The following is an 18,590-nucleotide window of genomic DNA, read 5'->3' on the forward strand; positions in this document are numbered from 1 at the left end:
GCTTTGGGGGCTGGCAAGAGGTAGGCAGCTTTTGGCTTGGGCTTCATTGCCATTGTCAGCCTTCCCTTAAGCAGCCTTCCCTTGGAAGAGCTAAGCACCTTGTTTCTATTACTCTCCACTTTTTCCTCTACCTGAGGGGAGGCAAAGGAACCAGACTATTGAAAAAAAAACAATTGCTGGCTGGACACAGGGGCTCACGCCTGTAATCCCAGCACTTTGGGAGGCTGAGGCAGGAGGATCACTTGAGGTCAGGAGTTCAAGATCAGCCTGGCAAACGTGGTGAAACCCCATCTCTACTAGAAATATAAAAATTAACCAGACATGGTGGCATGTGCCTGTAATCCCAGTGACTCAGGAGGCTGAGGCAGGAGAATCACTTGAACCCAGGAGATGGAGGTTGCGCTGAGTCGAGATTGTGCCACTGCACTCTAACCTGGGTGACAGAGTGAGACTCCATCTCAAAAAATAAACAATTGTGGCAAAATATTCATAACATAAAATTTGCCATTTTAATCATTTTTAAGTGTATAGTTCAGTGGGATTAAGCACATTGACATTAAATATCCATGTTGTTTTGCAACCACCACCAGCATCCATTTCTAGAATGCTTTCATCTTACTAAACTGAAACCCTGTAACTGCTAAACAGTAACTCCCTATTCCCTATGGGGCAGATTTTTGTCACTAAAGGATAAGGGGCTTTGGAACCTGAACTCTGATGGGTCTGGGCATGTGGTGGGGAATTGGGAGTGGACACTAGGGATACCATGTGGCTGAAGTCCTTTCTTCATTCATTCTTTCCTGATGCATTCTAGCAAGGAGAGCTCTCTCTGCTACCAAGGGCCCTATAAAGATGGCTCTCAGGGGCCCTGAGAAGCTGCCATCCCTATACAGGAGGGCACCCTCTGTCCCATGTCAAGCCTTTCCCAGTGACGTTTGGAGGATCAGATAGGCACGACAATTTTGTTAGCCCTATCTGGCAGATGGAAACACTGAGGTCTACGAGGGTAAGTGAATTGCCCAGTTACCAGGTTGCAGAGCTAGAACTTGAACCAAGACTGCTTTGGCTCCAGAGTCCTTGCTGTTAACCACGCCTGTGCATTTATTGATAAGCTCTGTGGTTCCCAGAGTGATTTCCAGGCTAGCAGGGCCATCCCAGGAGCACCAAGCATCACTCCTAACTTGGCAAGGCATCTGGATGGACCCCACCTAATTCGGGGCCTTTGAAGTCAGTGTTGTCAAAAGTGGGGCAGCTTTATCTTTTACCAGCTTTTATGGGGCCTGTCGGGGAATGGAAGCACTTAGGGATGGCAGGCAGATAAAGGATAGGCTGGCCTGTCTTGATAAGGTGGCCCGAGCTAGGGGTGGGCCAGGAGGACACTGAAGCCGCCAGGGTTGTGGTTTCTGCTTGGGAGTAAGTGTGATTTCTGGCAGAGCTGGAGGAGCTGTGAAGACAGGCTGGCGGCCGTGGGATTTAGTGGTTTAGCTTTGTTGAAATCCCCAACTTCAAGGACTTCCCCTGGTGACTGTTTTTGTCAGGCTAATTAAGAGCGAGCTCAGCCGAGCTCTGGGAAGGGAGGAGGGAGAGGAAGGGGATGCCCAGGCAGCTGGGAGGTGGGAGGAAGGGGCTGTTATTGCTTCTTGTAGACAAGGGCCCACAAGTGACCGACAGGACAGGTGGTGCCGAGGATCCCGTGTGAGGACGGTGGCACCTCCTCACAGCTCTCGGGGCTCTCCCTTCTCAGGGTTCCTGCCAGGCTTGAGAATTCACCTGGAGATGGGAGCATGGGGGGCTAGAGCTGCAGGGAGTCAGGGTAGTCCTTGGACGCAGGGTCATGTGGCCCCTCCAGCAGGGCTTGGCTGCAGACTAGAACTGTCTTGTCAGAGATCCCGGGCTGGGAACGAGGAGAGGGGGCTGGGCCCGGGTGGGAGTGGCAGGGAGGCTGAGGGCCGCTCCTGGGGAAAGGGCTCCTCAGGGCTTTCAGCGCTCCACCGGCTCCATAATGCAGGTCCCCATAGTGATATGAGACGGGTGCCTGACTACAGCATAGGTTCCTGGAAAGTAAGGGATCTTACCAACTAATCTAATTCCCCACAAACCCTGGTGGTGTGAGGTGGATACACTTACTCTCCTTATGTTACCGTTGAGGAAACCGATGCTCAGAGAGGTTGAGTAACTTGTCTAATGGCACACGGATAGTAAGCGTATTTAAATCCATGTCTGACTTCAGAGCCAGGCTCTTAAGCACAGGTCACATAACTGGCAGGAATGCCTGCCTAAAGGAGCCGGGCCTGGGAGAGGGGGCTCAGCTCACTGTGGCCTGACTGCAGTTCCCTCAGGATCAGGGGCTGCCTTGGCCAGACAGGAGAGGAAAGGGCACACCCAGTAGCACCTGTGCCCACTAAGCCCTTTGAAGGGACAGGTCTCTTCTAGGCTGGGGAGGCTGCCCTTAAGGGCCCTACTGCCAGGCACATGATGCTGGGGACAAGACAGGAAGCCTGGGCAGCCAAACCCTCAGAGAGAGTCTGTGGTTCTACCCCAAAGAGCTTAATAACAAGATGAGGCTGGTCCTGTCGCAGCTAACAGAACAGGAGCAAAGTCATCCCCAGCCGAGGGAACCCAAGGACCGTGGGTGGGAACTGGGACTCTTGTGTAGTGGGGAGGGCTGGAGCTGAGTCTGGACAGATGAACAGGGTGTGAGGGAGTTGCACTCAGGAGAGAAGAGCATTGCTGCTGGGCAGAGGAGCCCAGTGGTGTGTCTGGATTAAAGTCCTGGTTCTGCCTTATGCTACCCTGAGCAACCTGCTTAACCTTTCTGTGCCTTTCCTCGCCTACGAGGACACTAACAGTGCATGTTGCATATGGTTGTTTGGAAGAGCAGATGGGTTAATGCAGGTAGAAAGCTGGGTCTATACTCAGTGAACTGGGAGGTAACCGTGTGCTGGCTTTGGACTGCTGTTATTCTCAGCTGAGAAACATGAACGGCCAAAATCTTGGGGCATGGGAGGGGAAAGGGAACCAGTGACTTGGACTGTGAGTTGGGGGGGACACCCTTATCCTCCTGACCTGTTTTCCTGGACCTCCAACTCCTTTACCTTGGGTTTCCCCAGGGTGACACATCAAATGTTGTCCAATAAAATATTTCCTGGCGTTGGTGGTAGTCTTCCACCTGGACTGAAAGCTGAAGCTTGGCAGGGCCATCTTTCAAAACGGTGGAGAGCTCACTGCATTCAACAAACATTCTTTGATTTGCTTGTCTTTTCTGTGCAAGATACTGGGCTAGGTTTTGGGAGAACAAGCTGGCCAACCATGTCCTTGCCCTCAAGGAGCTTGTGGTGAAGTGAGAAGTCAGGTGAATTCCCTCATTCATGCTGTCACTCAGCCACCATTTGCTGCATGCCTGCTTTGTGTCAGAGACCTTCCTAGAAACCGAGAACAAAGCAGAGGCAGGACAATAGTTGGCTCCCGCCCTCGGAGTCCACATGCTAGACTGATGGTTTGCGTCTCCAAGGTGGAATCAAGCTGTACCAGGTTTGGAGTGACGAACCTGACCTTCAGTCCCTACTTCATGCCAAGCACTGGGAAGCAGACAGTAGACAGTGTGGGCGTGGTTAGAAGTTGGGTCTCTGGAATGGGACAAACCTGGTTTTGTATCCTTGCTCTGCTGTTTACTGGCTGTGAGACTTTAGGCAAGTTACTTTACCTCCCTAGACCTGTTCTTTGTCTATAAAATAGGGATAATGATACCTTCCTCATGGGATTATGGTAAAGGTTAAATGAGATGATGTGTGAAAAGCACTTAGAACAGAGCTCAGCACTCTAGTAGTACCTATTACATGTGCACCTGTTAGTACTGCTGCTGTTACTACCCTCACTCTTGCTTTAGGTGCTTCCATGAGACTGGGAGAACTCTCCCCCTGTTTCTTAATATTCCCCCGTTTCTTAATATTTAAGAAGCCACTCAATAAGTCAGGTGTGTAATTCTGGTTCAGAGTTGACTAATTTCCTGAGTTTATGCGTAACCTTTAAAAATCAATTAGAAAAAAAGATCACTCAATGGAAAGTTGGGTAAAGACTTGAGCAGGAAGTTCACAGAAAAAGAAGTGTTTATCATTGAGTAAAAAGCTTGTAAGCAAATGAAAAGAAACTTATATTTTTAAAAATGTCTGTTAACACACCAAGATACCATTTAACCAGCAGGCTGATGAAAATTTAAAAATTTGATAATACATTTTGTTGGAAAGGAGTGAGGAAACAGGCACAGTCATCCAGAGAGGGCAGGGAGTGTAAATTGGTGCAAGACTTTTGGAGTTGGCAATTTCTATTAAAAATGTACCACCCTTTTGATTTAGCATTTTTTTTACATAGGAATTTGTCTTGCAGATATAGTAGTGTTCGTCAGTGAATGCAGTGATATCAATTTCAGAGCATCCATCATGTCATTTTTTATGACAGCAAAAAAGAGAAAACTGTAAATGTCCATGGAGAGAGGACTGATGAAACTAAGTTCATCTGTGCAGTGAAATACCTTGAAGCTGTTATAAAGTACTTGAAGGGCCTATAATGTATTGAAAATCTTACAGATCATCAAGACATGTCAAGTACAGAAACAGAAAGGTACAGAGCATTATGTAGAGAATACTCCCATTTGCATTAAATGAAAGGTGTATGTTCATACGTGTATGTCTAGATTATACCCTTGTTGAATGCTAAGAAACTATTCACAGTGGTTGCCTTTAGACAGAGGTCCTAGGAGCCTGGCAGGGAGACAGACTTTTTATTCTACTTATGCATAGTGTCAGAATTTCTTATTATATGCCTGAATTACTTTTATCATTATAAAGAAAGAAGTCAAACCAATGTAAACTACATATTAGTAGTTAATAAGTAAAATGCTGTTCTAGGTTTTGCGAGTGTTTGGACTGATAAACAGTGTTTTTCCTCTGAGATCCTGCTAAGAACTATCTAAGAAATGACTTGCAGGCATAGTCACCTATTTAGAAGGTTCAACCTTAAAATGGGGTCTTGCCATGCTTGGACCAGTGTGAAACAGAAGGGGTTGGGTCTGAACTTGCCAGTGTCCAGGGAACCTTGTTCTTTCCAGGGCTTGAAGAATAGACAGTGGGTCATATGTTCTTAAGTCACCCTGTTGAATTAGGATACACAGCTGCTGGGTTGAGGGCTGAGATCTCCATGCACCCTCAGAACCAACCTTACCCCTGTGCTGGTGAGCAGGTGTTCTCCAGGGGAGACACCCAGGGGTCAGGTTATCCTGGAAGAAGTTTGACTAAAATGAATCTTCCAAATGGATATGCAAATCTGCATTTTCTGTGAAAGCCAACTAGACAGCTTTCAAGTGTATGGAATTTGGGGAACAATGTATACTCTCTGCCCCTGAATCCTTGGGAGCTAGCTGGGCCTCTGTCAGGAGGGCAGTCAGAGAGGTGGGCGCCTCTGGAAGAAGTGTGCACAGCTGGACTGTGGTGTCTCCTCATCAGGCTCACCAGGCACAGCAGCCATGCCTTTTTTGCTCTCATTCCCCACCCTGCTTCCCTTTCTCCTCCTCCTCCTCTTTTTTCACCTAGAGTTTTTTTTAAAATTAGTTCTTGTTATGTTTAATTTCAAAATAAAAGTTACCTTTGCACATAGTTGAGAGGGTTGAATAGTTCCAGCATGCCTGTTGCGAACACACGTCCATCACCCTTCCTCAACAATTTTCTACTATTTAGAGGCATCTACTTTTAGTAATTTGGCTAATTTTTAAAATGCTTATCTCTACATGACATGTTTATATTTTTGCTGCTTGAATTTTTCATTTTCAGCATTGTGTATTGACTTCTCACTGGAGAAGAAGAGGAGTGAGCTATTTTCCCCACTGCCTGTCAACACCCCTGCTCCCCATCCCCCATCTTTCCAAACAGTTTTAGTGTAATTTTATTAGATCGGTATTCAGTGATGCTGCTGCTTTGACCCTGAAAACACTATTCACAGCTGAGGTGTGATGACTTGTGCTTTCCTGATCCACATTTGTTCCCTGGAGTTAATCTTTATCCTTCTCTGCTTAATTTTTTATGTATGTGTCACTAATCCAACACCAAACTCTCCCTGAGTTGAATACAATTTGTCTCAAAATTATATTCATGGTTCTGGTAATGCCAATTTCATCTTCTTGAGGACATGCCTCCTGGAGCCTTCGGAGCTGGGCTGGGTACTCCCTAGGTCTGCTTTTTAGCTATTGTTTGAGGACTACTCTTCATGAATATCTTGGCGATTCCTCTGGTTTCCTTTCCTACTAATCTTGCTTCTTGGGTTCCATGACCTCTTTCTTGAGTAACTTCATCATTTTGGAGGAGCACATTTTTTTTCCCATTAACTTGTAAAGAGGTAAGCAATTTTTTTGAGACCTTGCATGTCTGAGAATGTATTTATTGGATCCTCGTTCTATTTGTTTTTGTTTTTGTTTTTGAGACAGAGTCTTGTTCTGTTGCCCAGGCTGGAGTGCAGTGGCACAATCTTGGCTCACTGCAACCTCTGCCTCCCAGGTTCAAGCAATTCTCTTGCCTCAGCTTCCTGAGTAGCTGGGACTACAGGCATGCGCCACCAGGTCTGGCTAATTTTTTGTATTTTTAGTAGAGACAGGGTTTGACCGTGTCAGCCATGATGGTTTTGATCTCCTGATCTTGTGATCCACCTGTCTTGGCCTCACAAAGTGCTGGGATTACAGGCATGAACCACTGAGTCCTCATTCTTAATTGATGGTTTGGTTGGGTATAAAATTCTAGGTTGGAGATACTTTTCTTTCAGAATGTTGGTAGACTCGTGCCATTGTCTTCAAGCTTCCAGTGTTGCTAAGAAGGCTCTTGTATGAAAACTTTCTTCCTCTCTTACTATAGGAGTTCTTCTTTGTCCTTGTTATTTTGAAATTTCATAAGGTTCCTTGATTTGGATCTATTTTTGCTCATTGTGCAAGGCATTTGGTAGGTCTTTCCAATCTGGAAACTCATATCCTTCAGTTCTGGTTATTACTTGTGAAAATTATTTCCCTGATGATTTTCTCATTTTTCTCTTATTTTCTACCATCCTCCCCTACCCTGAACTCCTAGTATTTGGATATGGGATCTATTGAATTTTCTCCCAAATTCTTATTTCTCTTATTTTTCATCTTTTTGTCTTCTCTGTTTTCTAAACCATTTCTTTAAATCTTTGAGGTTTTTTAAAAATTGCATTTATTTCTACCATAATTAAAAAAACATTTTCAAGAATTCTGTTTTCTAAATGTTCCTTTTTAAAATAGCATCTTGTTTTTATTTCATAGATGTAATATTCTCTAATATTAATAATTTTACCAAAGTTTTCTTCTCCTTACCTATTTGTTTTTTACACTATGTTTTCTGCTGGCACTTTCCTCAAATGCCTAGTGATTGTTTGTTGTTGCTCATATTTAAGAGTGGAGGTAACTACAAAGCTGACCTGAAAGCTCCAGGTACTCGGGTGGGGCTGTTTGAACCATGAACTTCATGTAGCGTCATCTAGCTGGACTGTTTTCATAGAAAATTCTCAATGTTGGTATCTTTTTGCTCTTTTTTCTGAGACTAATCAGATTGCTTGGAGAAATCTTCTCCAGTCTTCTGCCTGGAGGATATATGTCTGACTACCAGCATTCTGGGAGCTCAGCAGGGGAAGGCTCAACATCTCCTTATTCAATATGCATGTTAGTTCTTTGGGGCTGCCATAACAAAACACCACAGACTGTGTGGCTTAAACAACAAAAATTTATTTTCTCACAGTTTTGGAGGCTGGAAGTCCAAGATCAAGGTACCAGAAGGGCTGCTTTCTGGTGAGGGCTCTCTTCCTGGCTTGTAGACGCCAGCCTTCTCACTATGTCCTCCATGGCTTTTCCTCTGTGCCTGTCCACAGAGAGAGAAAGCTTGTACTCTGGTGTCTCTTCCTCTCCTATACGTAGATTAGTCCTATTAGGTCCAACCTTTATGACCTTATTTAACCTTACTTACCTCCTTAAAGGCCCTATCTTTAAATAGGGTCACATTGGAGATTAGGGCCTCGACTATTGATATTGGTGGGGGCCACAATTCAGTCCATAACAGTATGTAAAACTTCACTTAATCTTTCTGTTTTCATTCTGATACTTCCACCTTCAACAGTGCTTGGTGATCATAATACTATGTCATCCTTTCCAGAAAATAATCTTATGGTCTTCTGCAGGAGTGGTGAAGAGGCTATCACTAGCTAGACGGAGTGCGGATGAGTATCTGAAGGTTTGGCCGTTTCCGAAACAGATTGTAAACCAATCCTCTTCTTTTTAAATGGACATTCGTCTTCACTTCCAGAGATAATCTTGTTGCCATTTCCTGACCAGTTAATTTTTGGATTTCATTACTGTTTATTTAGGATGAAATCGTTTAGATCAGCTAAATTGGTTATCACTTGTCCAGCTTCCAAAACGTTCTTCTTGTTGTATTCTTTCCTGTTCTCATTGTCCATGGGGATTATACCATAACAAAATTCTTTTGACTGTTAATTAAATGGTGTTTCTCGAGGGAGTACAGGTAAATGTATGTTTAATTCCCCATTTTGACTGGAAGCTATATATCATCTTCCGTTGAAAGGAAATAGAAGCCCATCAGACGAGTTCGCTTTGATTCCAAGTCCACTTCTCCCTCAACTCTGGTGTTTTCACAGAATGTCTCTTCATTATTCAAATATGTTTGATTTTGCTGCATGATGCATTGACTGGCTTTTGAAGACAAGTGGTCTGATGCCACTTGACCAAAAAATAGGGAGCCCTCTCTGAGCTTATCACAAGATGCAAATGTCTTAATAAACTCAGAAAATGGTTTGTGCTTTCAGTTGAACAAAGCCTCCACGTTTTCCTGAGTGCCATTTCCCTATACTTTAAAACTTGATATATTTCCAGGGGAATCTAATCCATATGTTTCTATCTTTCTTTTTGCTTTTAATACATCATAATACTGCTTCATAAAACACTATTTAAATCAATAGTCTTTATTAGCTTTTTTAAGCAAGACTTTTCCCTTAGCTTTTATTTAGAACCACATTTTTTTCAAAATTTCCCAGCCACAAAGTTGAGTCAAGACCACAAAGATCTGAGTTAATTTTGAAATTTTAAGTTTTGCTGGGTTCTAATTAGAGCAAAGTCATGTTCTCTAAAACTACATTCTCAGCTGAGCAAATTCTGCACCCAGAATCCACTCCACAAGATATCTTTATTTTGTGATATTTTTGGGCAATAACCAAAGTAGATATTTATTTAGTGCCTGCAGCACACCTGTCACTGTGGCCCACTATGTGGTCAGGAAGACAAGAATAGAAGCACCAGCCTAATTAGGGAGACTAGGGAAGAAGGGAAGGGTTTATCCCTTCTTTACTACCCACTGTGTGCCAGATAGTGGACTAGCCACTTTGCCATTATTGTCTGATTTAAACCTAATAATAAACATTATTTTATCTATATAGAATCCTTATAAGTACTCAGGATAAATATAATTATTATCCCCATGTACCTAAAAATAGTACCGAGGCTCTAGAAAGTTACTGAACTTGCCCAACATTGTGCACTAATAAGGGATACAGCCTGATTTGGAATGCAGGCAGGATCCCAACATATATAAACAGAATCCTGAGAAGAGGAATATGATCAGGTACCTGGCATGGAGGGCTATCAATAGTGTTTGTGGAATTAGTGCAATGGGCCCAATGGTGCATACCATAAAGGGGTGAGAGGAGATTTATGAGGGCTGTCACCCCTAGAGAGAAGATGTTCTAGAGGAGACCATCATTCCAAATTGGTCTCATTCTCCACTGCTGCCACTGAGTTCAAGTCGCTGCCATCTCTGCCCTGGGTAACTGCTGCAGCCTGCTGACTGCTCTCTGCCCACAATCCCTCTAGCCTGATTGTCTTTTCTCATGCAGCAGCCAGCATGATCACTTTTTAAAAAAAATCTGAAGCAAAATTTACCTACAGGGAAACGCATATTGCTTAAATACGTAACCTGCTGAATTTTGACAAATATACACGCCTATGACCAACACCAGAGCCAAGACAAAGAACACTTTGATTACCACCGAGAGTCCCTTGTATCCCTTCCAGTCAGTCCTGTCTATTTCTAATAGGCAACTATTCTTATTTCTATCACCATAGATGAGCTTAGTCTGCTCTTGAGTTTTATGTAAGTGAAATCACACAGTATGTACTTTTTGTGTCTGGTTTCTTCATTCAGCATCATATTTTGAGATGCATCCATACTGTCTGCATGCATCAGTATTTCATTGCTAAAGTTGTTGAATAGTATTTTCATTGTATAAAAATACCATAGTTTGTTTACTGGTTTTCTTTTTGAAGGAGGTTAGGTTGTTAACTGTTTGAGGCTACTATGAGTGAAACTGATACAAACATTCTTGAACAAGATTAAAAAAAAATTCAACTTTTGTATTAGATACGGGGGTACATGTGCAGGTTTGTTATATAGGTATATTGTATGATGCTAAGTTTTTGGGCATGGATCCTGATATGGTTTGGCTGTGTTCCCACCCAAATTTCATCTTGAACTATAGCTCCCTTGTGGGAGGGACCAGTGTGAGGTAATTTAATCATTGGGTTGGGTCATTCCAGTGCTATTCTCATGATAGTGAATAAGTCTGATGAGATCTGATGGTTTTATAAAGGGGAGTTTTCCTACACAAGCTCTCTCTTCTCTTGTCTGCCACCATGTGAGATGTGCCTTTCACCTTCTGCCATGATTGTGAGGCCTCCCCAGCCATGTGGAACTGTGAGTCCATTAAACCTTTTTCTTTTGTAAATTGCCCAGTCTTGGATATGTCTTTATCAGCAGCATGAAAACAGACTAATACAGATCCCATCACCCAGTTAGTAAACATAGTGCCCAATCGGTAGTTTTTAACCCACATTCCCCTCACTCCCCCTGCCCTCCTCCCGTCTAGTAGTCCACAGTATCTGTTGTTCCCATGTTTGGTCAATATTCAACTCCAACTTAGAAGTGAGAACATGTGGTATTTGGTTTTCTGTTCCTGCATTAATTGCTTAGGAATACTGTCTCCAGCTGCATTCACATTACTGCAAAGGACATGATTTCATTCTTTGTTGTGGCTGCGTGGTATTCCATGGTGTATACTTGCTACATTTTGTTCATCCAATCCAGTTGATAGGTACCTAGGCTGATTCCATTTATTTACTATTGTGAATAGAGCTGCGATGAACTTGTGAGTGCCATGTGTCTTTTTGGTAGAATGATTTATTTTCCTTTGGCTATACCCAGGAATGGGATTACTGGATCAAATGTTAGCTATTTTAAGTTGTTTGAGTTATCTCTGAACTGCTTTCCACAGTGGCAGACATTCTCACCAGTAGTGTGTAAGCATTCCCTTTTCTCTGCAGCCTCACCAGCATATTATTTTTTGATTTTTTAGTAATAGCAATTTTGACTGGTGTGAGATGTATCTCATTGTGGTTTTGGTTTGCATTTTTCTGGTGACTAGTGATGTTGAACCTTTTTTCATAAATTTGTCAGCCACATGTATGTCATCTTTTGAAAAGTGTCAGTTCATATCCTTTGCCTATTTTTTAAAATGGAGATTATTTGTTCTTTTGCTTGATTTATTTAAGTTCCTTATAGATTCCGGATATTAGACCTTTGTCAAATGCATAGTTTGCAGATATTTTCTCCCATCCTGTAGATTGTCTGTTTACTCTGTTGATAGTTTCTTTTGCTGTGCAAAAAGCTCTTAAGTTCAATTAGGTCCCACTTGTTGATTTTTGTTTTCATTGGAATTGCTTATAGGGGCTCAGCCAAAAATTATTTGCCAAGACCAGTATCAAGAAGGGTATTTCCTAGATTTTCTGCTAGGATTCTTGTAGTTTGAGGTCTTAAATTTAAGTCTTTAATCCATCTTGAGTTAACTTTTGTATATGATGAAAGGTAGGGATCCAATTTTATTCATCTGCATATGGCTAGCCAGCTATCCTAGCACCATTGATTGAATAAGGATTCCTTTCCCTGTTGCTTTTGTCAGATTTGTTGAAGATTAGATGTTTGTACATTTACGGATTCATTTCTGAGTTTTCTGTTCTGATCTGTTGGTCTGTGTATCTGTTGTTGTACCAGAACCATGCTGTTTTGATTACTGTAGCTTTATAGTTTAGTATTTGAAGTTGGGTAGTACAATGCCTCTGACTTTGTTCTTTTTGCTTAGGATTGCTTTGGCCATTTGGTTTATTTTTTTTGGTTCTATATTAATTTTAGAATAGTTTTCTAGTTCTGCAAAAATTGACATTGGTAATTTGGTAGAAATGGTGTTGAATCTGTAGATTGCTTTGGGCAGGATGGTCATTTTAATGATATTGATTCTTCCAATCCATGAACACAAAATATTTTTTCACTGATTTATGTCATCTCTGATTTCTTTCAGTGGTATTCTGTAGTTCTCCTTGTAGAGATTTTTCACTTCCTTGTTTATCTGTATTCCTAGGTATCTTATTTTTGTGGCTGTTGTAAATGGGATTGTGTTCTTGATTTGACTTTTAGCTTGACTGTTACTGGTGTATAGAAATGCTACTGATTTTTTTATATTGATTTTGTATTCAGAAACAACTAAAGTCATTGATCAGTTCTAGGAGGCTTTTAGCAGAGTCTTTAGGTTTTCTAGGTAAAGAATAATATCATCTGTGAGTAGAAATAGTTTGATTTCCCTTCTTCCTATTTGGATGTCTTTTATTTCTTTCTCTTGCTGATTGCTGTGGCTAGGACATCTAGTACTATGTTGACTAGGAGTGGCGAGAGTGGGCATCCTTGTCTTGTTCCAGTTCTCAAGGGGAATGCTCCCAGCTCTTACCCATTCAGTATTATATTGGCTTTCGGTTTGTAATAGATGGCTTTTATTATTTTGAGGTATGTTTCTTCAGTGCTTAATCTGTTAAGGGCTTTTATCATGAAGGAATGTTGGATTTTATTGAAAGCTTTTTCTGCATCTCTTCAGATTATATGATTTTTAATTCTGTTTATGTGGTGAATGACATTTACTGATTTGCATACGTTTCATCAGTCTTCCATTCTAGGAATGCAGCCTACTTGATCATGGTGAATTAACTTTTTAAAGTGGTGCTGCATACGGTTTGCTAGTATTTTGTTAAGAATTTCTGCATCCATGTTCACTAGGAATATTGGCCTTAAGTTTTCTTTTTTGGTTATGTCTCTGCCTGGTATCAGGCTGATGCCAGCTTTATAGAATTAGTGAGGGAGGACCTCTCCTCCTTGATTTTTTGGTAGCAGTTTCAGTTGGATTGGTACCAGTTCTTCATATGTCTGGTAGAATTTGGCTGTGTATCCACCCAGTCCAGGGCTTTTTTTTGGTTGGTAGGTGATATTGTTTGGATGTTTGTCCCCTCCAAATCTCCTGCTGAAATGTGTTTCCCAGTGTTGGAGGTGGAGCCTGGTGGGAGGTGATTGGATCATGGGGGCGGATCCCTCCTGAAGGTTTAGCACCATCCCCTTGGTGATAAATGAGTTCTCATTCAGCTCACGTGAGATCTGGTTGTTTAAATGTCTGGGACCTCCCTCCACTTGTTTTCTCACTCTTGCTCTCGCCCTCACCATGTGACGTCCCTGATGCCCCTTTGCCTTCGTTATGATTGTAAGTTTCCTGAGGTCCTCACCAGAAGCAGATGCTGGCACCACACTTCCTGAATTGCTGGTAGCATCATGAGCCAGTTAACGCCCACCCCCTTTTTTTAAAAAAACTAAATTACCCAATCTTAGGTATTTATTTATACCAATGTGAAAACGGACCGACACAGTAGGTTTTTTAAATTATTGATTTAATTTCAGAACTTGATATTGGTCTATTCAGGGTTTCAATCTCCTCTTGATTCAATCTCAGGTGATTCTGTGTTTCTAGGATTTTATCCATTTCCTTTAGAGTTTCTAATTCATGTGCATAGAGTTGTTTGTAGTAGTCTCTGGGAATCTTTTGTATTTCTGTGGGATCAATCGTAATGTCATCTTTGTCTTTTCTAATCGTACTTATCTGGATCTTTCCTTTTTTTTCTTTGTTAATCTAGCTAGCTGCTTACCACTCCTATTGTTTCAGAAAACCAACTCTTGGTTTCATTGACCTTTTGTATGGATTTTTGTGTCTTAATTATATTCAATTTTTCTGAACAAGAGTTTTTTTGCAGACTTATTTTTTATTCTTTTAAGTAATAGAGTAGAATTGTGTGTCATAGATAGATGTGTATTTGCTGTTTTTAAGGAAGTGTCAGTGTTCCAAAATGGTTTCACTATTTTGCACTTCTACCTGCAGTACATGAGAGTTTTGTTTGCTGTTCTTCCATGATAATGTTAATGTGTCAAATGAAAAAGACTAACAACACCCAGCACTGGAGAAGAAGAAAAGCTGAGACAACTGGTTATGGATATGGGTAAAAATGAGTTTTTTAACCTCATCATCTATTTAAAATTCATTTTCCTTCCATATCAGTATCCAATTGTTGATCACTATTTTAAAAACTATCTAGCATTATTTCTTAAAAATAATGCTTTCTTCTATCAGTTGAATTGTTTTGGCTCTTTTGCCAAAAATCAGGCATGTGTGAGTCCACTTCTGGATTATCTATTCTATTCCAATGATATATTTGATTAGCTTTATGCCAACGTTATGCTGTGTTAATTATTGTAGTTGTATAAGTCTTAAAATAAGGTATGTAAGTTCTTCAAATTTGTTCCTGAATTTGTATTTTATTATATATATTTAAGATGTACCACATGACGTTTTGATATACATAGTAAAATGGTTATTATAGTCAAGAAAATTAACATATCTATAATCTCACATGAGATCATGCAATATTTTCGTACATGAAAAATGAGATCATGCAGTGTTTTTCTGTACGTGTGTTATTTAACTTAGCACAGTGTCCTCCAGGTTCACCCATACCCATGTTATGACAAATAGCAGGATCATCTTCTTTTTATATAAATATATTTTTAGTAGAGATGGGGTTTCACGATGTTGGCCAGGATGGTCTTGATCTCCTGACCTTGTGATCTGCCTGCCTCGGCCTCCCAAAGTGCTGGGATTACAAGCATGAGCCACCACGCCCAGCCAGGATCTTTTTCAAGCCTGTTCCATTTTACATATATACCACAATTTCTCTATCCATTCTTCTCCTGATGCACGTTTAGGTTGTTTCCCATGTCTTTGCTATTGTGAATAATGCTGCAGTGAACATGGGAGTGCAGGTACCTTTACAGAGTGGGGATTTCATTTCTTTTGGGTGTATATCAAAAAGAGGGATTGCTGGGTTATATGGTAGTTCTATTTTTAATTTATTTAAGAACCTCTGTACTGTTTCCCATAATAGCTGCACCAATCTACATTCTACCATCAGTGGATAAGGATTCCCTTTTTTCCACACTCTTGGCAACACTTGTTATCACTTATTTTTTTGGTAATAGCCATCCTAACACGTATAAGGTGACATCTTATGGTGGTTTTCATTTGCATTTCCCTGATGATTAGTGATGTTGAGCACCTTTTCATGTATCTGTTGACCATTTTTATGTTTTCTTTGGAGAAATGTGTATTTGGATTATTTGCTCATTTTTAAATTGGGTGATTTTTCTGCTATTGAGTTGTGTGAATTCTTTATTTTGGATATTAACCCTTTATTAGGTATATAGTTTATATGGTATAAGGGTCCAATTTAACTTTTTTTGCATGTAGATATTCAGTTTTCCCAGCATTATCTATCAAAGAGACTTCCATAAATAAATAATTCTTTTCCTATTTTGTCTTCTTGGTGTCCGTGTCAAAAATTAGTTGAACATATATGTTTGGGTTTATTTTTGTACTCTATCTGTTCCATTGGTCTATATGTCAGTTTTTATGCTGATACCATACTGTTTTGATTATTAGCATTATAATATAATTTGAAATCAGGAGGTGTGATGCTTCCAACTTGGTTTTCATTTTTCAAAATTGCTTTGGTTATTCAGGGTCTTCTGTGGTTCCATATGAATTTTAGAATTTTTTAAAAATTTATGTAAATAATGCCATTGGAATTTTGACAGGAATTGCACTGCATCAGCATATTGCTTTTTGTGGTATGGGCATTTTACTAATATTCTTCCAATCGATGAACACATGATATCTTCCCCATATTTGTGTATTCTTCAGTTCCTTTTATCAGTTTTAGAATTTTTAGTGTACAGCTCTTTTACCTCCTTGGTTAAATTTATTCCTTTTGATGCTATCCTACATGTATTTTTTTCTTGATTTCTTTTTTTGATAGATTATTGTTGGTATACAGAAATGCAGCTAATTTTTGTGTGTTAATTTTGTGTCCCACAATTTTATGGAATTTATTACTTCCAATGGTAGTTTTGTGGAGTCTTTGGGGTTGCCTACATAAAGTATCATGACATCTGCAAATGGGGTTAATTTTACTTATTTCTTTCCAATGTATTATGTCTTTCATTTATTTTTCTTGTCAGGTTACTCTTGCTAGTACTTCCGCTACTGTGTTGAGTGGACGTGGTAAGAGTATATTAATACTGATTTTTAGAGTAAAACCTTTCAGTTTTTCCTTCTTGATTATGATGGTAGCTGTAGGCTTTTCAGAAATGGCCTTTACTATGTTGAGAAAATTTCCTTCTTTACCTAAATTATTGAGAGGTTTTATTAAGAAAGGAGGTTATACTTTGTCAAGCACTTTTTCTGCATCAATTGACATTATTATGTGGGGTTTTTTTTGTGGGTTTTTTAGTCTTTCATTTTGTTAATGCAGTGTATCATATTGGTTGATTTATATACTTCAAACCAACCTGGCATGTCAGGGACAAATCCTGTTTGATCATGATATATAATATTTTTGACATGTCAAATTTGATTTGCTAGTATTTTATTGAAAATTTTTACATATGTGTTTATCAGAGATATTGGCCTATATATTTCTTTATGGTGTCTTTGGCTTTCATATCGACGTGATACTGGCCTCATAAAATGTATTAAGAAGGATTCCTTCTAGTTCTATGTTTTGGAAAACTAATAATTTTTGGTAGGATTCAGCCATGAAGCCATCTGGCTCTAGACTTCTTTTATTGAGAGGTTTTTAATTGCAACATCAATCCTTTATTTATTATTGTTTGGTTCAGGCTTTCTATTTCTTCCTGATTATTGATCTTGGTAGGTTTTATTTCTCTAGGAATTTATTCATAAATGTATCCTTTAGGTTATCCAATTTGTTGGCATATAATTGTTCGTAATAGTCTGTTATGATCATTTTTATTTCTGAGGTATCCATTACAATGTCTCCACTTTTATTTCTAATTTTATTTATTTGAGTCTTCTTTTTTCTTAATCTAGCTAAAGGTTTGTTGGTTTTACTTGTTTTTTTTTTTTAAACTAATCCTTAGTTTTGTGATTTATTTCTATAGCTTTTCTCTATTTCTGTTCTGATTTTTAAAATTTTCTTTCTTCTGCTAACTTTAGATTTAATTTGTTCTTTTTCTAATTCCTTGAGGTACATAATATTAGGGTATTTATGTGAGGTCTTTCTTCTTTGTTAATGTAGGTGTTTATTGCTATAAAGTTCCCTCTTAGAACTGCCTTTGCTGCATCTCATAGGTTTTGATATATTGTGTTTCCTTGTCATTTGTTTCAAGATATTTTTAAATTTCCCTTTTGATTTCTTTTTTGACTCATCAATTGTTTGGGAGTGTGTTGTTTAATTTCCACGTTTGTGAGTTTCCCAAGATTCCTCCTGTCATTGAGTTCTAGTTTCATAGCATTGTGGTCAGCAAAGATACCTGATAGGATTTCAGTCATCTTAAATTTGTTGAGACTTATTTTATATCCTAACATATGATTTATCCTGGAGAATGTTTCACATGTATTTAAATGAATGCATATTATGCTGCTGTTGAATGGAGTCCTCTGCGTAGGGCTGTTTGGCCAGTCGATATCCAAATTTCTTTTGTGTCAGGATTGTTTTGACTATTTTAAGTCCTTTGAATTTCCAAATAACTTTTAGAATCAGTTTGTCAGTTTCTATAAGAAAGCTTGCTAGTATTTTGATTGGCGGGGATGGTGTTAATTCTAGATCAATTAGAAGAGAATGAACACCATAGCTATGTTGCGTCTTCCAATCCATTAATACGGTATAGCTCCCCACTTATTTAAGGCTTCTTTAATTTCTCTTATCAATATGGTATCGTTTTCAGTGTAGAGGTCTTGCACATCTTTTAGTAAATTTATTCCTAAGTATTTTGTGCTTATGATGTTATTGTAAATAGTATTGTGCTTTCCCCCACTTTTTCATTGTGGTTAAATAAATACAATAAAGTATTCTGTTTTAAATATCATTTATTATTGTTTGGTACTAGCATATAGCAATATAATTAATTTTTACATTTTGACTTTTATTCTTTGTGAAATTGTCTTATTTCTAGTAGCATGGATTTTTTTGCATATTCTTTATAATTTATCATATAAACAGTCATATCCTCAGGAGAGAGAGAGTTTTTTGCATATTCTTT

Source organism: Aotus nancymaae, unplaced genomic scaffold (genome assembly GCF_030222135.1).
Source record: "Aotus nancymaae isolate 86718 unplaced genomic scaffold, 86718_ANA_hifiasm-v0.15.2.pri h1tg000064l_1, whole genome shotgun sequence".
Classification (NCBI taxonomy): Eukaryota; Metazoa; Chordata; class Mammalia; order Primates; family Aotidae; genus Aotus; species Aotus nancymaae.